The sequence below is a fragment of the Schistocerca piceifrons genome, unplaced genomic scaffold (genome assembly GCF_021461385.2).
Source record: "Schistocerca piceifrons isolate TAMUIC-IGC-003096 unplaced genomic scaffold, iqSchPice1.1 HiC_scaffold_584, whole genome shotgun sequence".
In the NCBI taxonomy this organism is placed as follows: domain Eukaryota; kingdom Metazoa; phylum Arthropoda; class Insecta; order Orthoptera; family Acrididae; genus Schistocerca; species Schistocerca piceifrons.
The window spans coordinates 23,161-27,500 of NW_025728826.1; the positions used below are offsets into that span (position 1 = coordinate 23,161).

At 53.4% G+C, this 4,340-nt stretch overlaps 1 non-coding gene across 1 annotated transcript in view; it reads left to right on the plus strand.

The window, feature by feature from the left end:
* Positions 1–2,983: 2,983 nt before the first annotated feature.
* The window catches only part of LOC124761606, a 1,909-nt gene continuing 552 nt past the window's right edge, over positions 2,984–4,340 (plus strand). The window contains exon 1 of the ribosomal RNA XR_007012446.1: positions 2,984–4,340. This exon is cut by the window's right edge and continues 552 nt beyond it. This is a non-coding gene — a ribosomal RNA (small subunit ribosomal RNA).

Consider the following 4,340-nt stretch of genomic DNA (forward strand, 5'->3'; position numbering starts at 1 on the left):
ACCTTAACCTAACCTATGTTGTACCTTAACCTAACCTATGTTGTACCTTAACCTAACCTATGTTGTACCTTAACCTAACCTATGTTGTACCTTAACCTAACCTATGTTGTACCTTAACCTAACCTATGTTGTACCTTAACCTAACCTATGTTGTACCTTAACCTAACCTATGTTGTACCTTAACCTAACCTATGTTGTACCTTAACCTAACCTATGTTGTACCTTAACCTAACCCATGTTGTACCTTAACCTAACCCATGTTGTACCTTAACCTAACCCATGTTGTACCTTAACCTAACCCATGTTGTACCTTAACCTAACCCATGTTGTACCTTAACCTAACCCATGTTGTACCTTAACCTAACCCATGTTGTACCTTAACCTAACCCATGTTGTACCTTAACCTAACCCATGTTGTACCTTAACCTAACCCATGTTGTACCTTAACCTAACCCATGTTGTGCCTTAACCTAACCCATGTTGTGCCTTAACCTAACCCATGTTGTGCCTTAACCTAACCCACGTTGTGCCTTAACCTAACCCACGTTGTGCCTTAACCTAACCCACGTTGTGCCTTAACCTAACCCACGTTGTGCCTTAACCTAACCCACGTTGTGCCTTAACCTAACCCACGTTGTGCCTTAACCTAACCCATGTTGTGCCTTAACCTAACCCATGTTGTGCCTTAACCTAACCCATGTTGTGCCTTAACCTAACCCATGTTGTGCCTTAACCTAACCCATGTTGTGCCTTAACCTAACCCATGTTGTGCCTTAACCTAACCCATGTTGTGCCTTAACCTAACCCATGTTGTGCCTTAACCTAACCCACGTTGTGCCTTAACCTAACCCACGTTGTGCCTTAACCTAACCCACGTTGTGCCTTAACCTAACCCATGTTGTGCCTTAACCTAACCCATGTTGTGCCTTAACCTAACCCATGTTGTGCCTTAACCTAACCCATGTTGTGCCTTAACCTAACCCACGTTGTGCCTTAACCTAACCCACGTTGTGCCTTAACCTAACCCACGTTGTGCCTTAACCTAACCCACGTTGTGCCTTAACCTAACCCACGTTGTGCCTTAACCTAACCCACGTTGTGCCTTAACCTAACCCACGTTGTCCCCTAAAGTAACCCACGTTGTCCCCTAACGTAACCCACGTTGTCCCCTAACGTAACCCATGTTGTCGCCTAAACCTGCTCTGTAATTGTTATACGACTCGTTCAATTAGTGTAGTGTTGCCCACCCGCAACCCTCGCAATATAGTTCGCTACTCGCACTGCCCGCTCCCCTGTGTATCGCTTCATGTTAAACACCTTGCAAGTCTTGCTGACTTTCCACATGCTCCTGCTGTACACTGTAATGTGGATGGCAGCAGGACGTACATGCCGCCCCTCCCCACGTCCCCACCTTGCCCCCCTGCCTTCGCAAGCTGGTTGGTGAGAAGTTTGCATGTTCAATGCCCTTCGCATGCGACGTACTCAGGCTACGTTGTGGTGCGGCCTGTGTCAACCGTCCGCTAATGTCGTACGCGTAAACCACAATCTGTACTGCACATTCGTCCTTATGTACCGAATGATACATCGTGGCACATGTGTGACCGTACAACGACTGCGCCCAAAAACGGCGGACCATACAGTGCAAATATTGTGCACGCAGCTACGTGTCGTCTCCCTATGAGAGCTGGATTGCAGTGTGGTACGCCATAGAGACGTGTGGGAGGAACGGACGCCGTGGATGGCGATCAGCATGAGCTGTCTGTTGATGTATTCGGACCTAGTCGTCTCTCCTCACACACCGTGATGGCATGGTGCACCGCGTTCCATATCTGCGACATGCTACAGAGGCCGGTTGACAGTCGTTCGAGCAATGGACATCGCATACGTACGGGGGCCACCTTCCACGTATTGTCTAGGCGTGCACATTTTGTTGCGTGTATGTGGGCAGACGTAGTGTGGCGTGACACCTGACACAGGCATGCAATAATCGTTGAAGTTGCAAATGGCGATGGACGCCTGCGTTTTCTGGTGAAGTTACGCAAATGAACAAATGGTAACCTGTTGTGGTGCGGTTGTTCTCGCTAGGGGTGAATCGGTGATGGCGACGATAGGTTGAGGTACGAACCGGTTGTTCCAGCGATACCCACCATGCCGACGAAACTGAACGGCATCTGGGTGTGAAGCGATACGCGGCGGTGGCTGGGTGGGACCGTCCCCGGCCGGTGAGGGGGCGCCTCCCGGCGTGCTGGCCGCGCGGTGCGTGGGCGCACGCGCTACAGCCGGCTGGTGGGGGCGGCCAGTGGCAGGCGCGCCGGCCGACGGACGCGGCAGGCGTCGCAGCTGCGCGCCGGCGCACCCTGCGCGCGGCGCCGTGCGGCCAAAGTAGGTCCTCGCGGGCCCGGTGCGAAGCGCGGTGGACATCTTCAGTGTGCTGGTCCGATTGAGGACTGTGTGCGTTGAGGATGCGCCGCCGCCCGGCGCTCGGCGCCGCGACGCCGTCTGCTGCTCGGTCGCCCCAGCGGTTCTCGCTGGTGGTTTGTATCGCAGCTGTGCGGATGTGTTGGCGCGTGCGCTGTGCTGGGAGAGTTCGCTTCGGCACCCAAGTGGGGCTTTTGTCCTTCTGTGGCGCTGGCGTTGGAGCTGCCGGTCACCGTAGGTGGCGCGTGTTGTCTCCCGCCGGCAATGCCACGACAGCACGCTCCCGGGCCTCTGTCGGCAGCGGCAAGCTCAGTTGGGAGCACGGGTGGTCGCACCGAAAGCGTCTACTCGCCTAACTCCGGGCGATTGCGCCTCTCTCGAACCCGACCAAGTACTTGGGACGGCGCTGCGCGCCGCCGGGACCTGAGAGGGTTTCGAGGTGTATTGTGCAGGGGAGCTCAGCCTCCTCCTGTTTGCAGAATGATTGAGCGGACGCTTGCGTGTTCGCGCGGGCCCCCGGGACACACTCCCGGGCGGCCGGCTGCTCAGCTCTAGTTGACGCAGCTCCCTGGTTGATCCTGCCAGTAGTCATATGCTTGTCTCAAAGATTAAGCCATGCATGTCTCAGTACAAGCCGCATTAAGGTGAAACCGCGAATGGCTCATTAAATCAGTTATGGTTCCTTAGATCGTACCCACGTTACTTGGATAACTGTGGTAATTCTAGAGCTAATACATGCAAACAGAGTCCCGACCAGAGATGGAAGGGACGCTTTTATTAGATCAAAACCAATCGGTCGGCTCGTCCGGTCCGTTTGCCTTGGTGACTCTGAATAACTTTGGGCTGATCGCACGGTCCTCGTACCGGCGACGCATCTTTCAAATGTCTGCCTTATCAACTGTCGATGGTAGGTTCTGCGCCTACCATGGTTGTAACGGGTAACGGGGAATCAGGGTTCGATTCCGGAGAGGGAGCCTGAGAAACGGCTACCACATCCAAGGAAGGCAGCAGGCGCGCAAATTACCCACTCCCGGCACGGGGAGGTAGTGACGAAAAATAACGATACGGGACTCATCCGAGGCCCCGTAATCGGAATGAGTACACTTTAAATCCTTTAACGAGTATCTATTGGAGGGCAAGTCTGGTGCCAGCAGCCGCGGTAATTCCAGCTCCAATAGCGTATATTAAAGTTGTTGCGGTTAAAAAGCTCGTAGTTGGATTTGTGTCCCACGCTGTTGGTTCACCGCCCGTCGGTGTTTAACTGGCATGTATCGTGGGACGTCCTGCCGGTGGGGCGAGCCGAAGGCGTGCGACCGCCTCGTGCGTGCTCGTGCGTCCCGAGGCGGACCCCGTTGAAATCCTACCAGGGTGCTCTTTATTGAGTGTCTCGGTGGGCCGGCACGTTTACTTTGAACAAATTAGAGTGCTTAAAGCAGGCAAGCCCGCCTGAATACTGTGTGCATGGAATAATGGAATAGGACCTCGGTTCTATTTTGTTGGTTTTCGGAACCCGAGGTAATGATTAATAGGGACAGGCGGGGGCATTCGTATTGCGACGTTAGAGGTGAAATTCTTGGATCGTCGCAAGACGAACAGAAGCGAAAGCATTTGCCAAGTATGTTTTCATTAATCAAGAACGAAAGTTAGAGGTTCGAAGGCGATCAGATACCGCCCTAGTTCTAACCATAAACGATGCCAGCCAGCGATCCGCCGCAGTTCCTCCGATGACTCGGCGGGCAGCCTCCGGGAAACCAAAGCTTTTGGGTTCCGGGGGAAGTATGGTTGCAAAGCTGAAACTTAAAGGAATTGACGGAAGGGCACCACCAGGAGTGGAGCCTGCGGCTTAATTTGACTCAACACGGGAAACCTCACCAGGCCCGGACACCGGAAGGATTGACAGATTGATAGCTCTTTCTTGATTC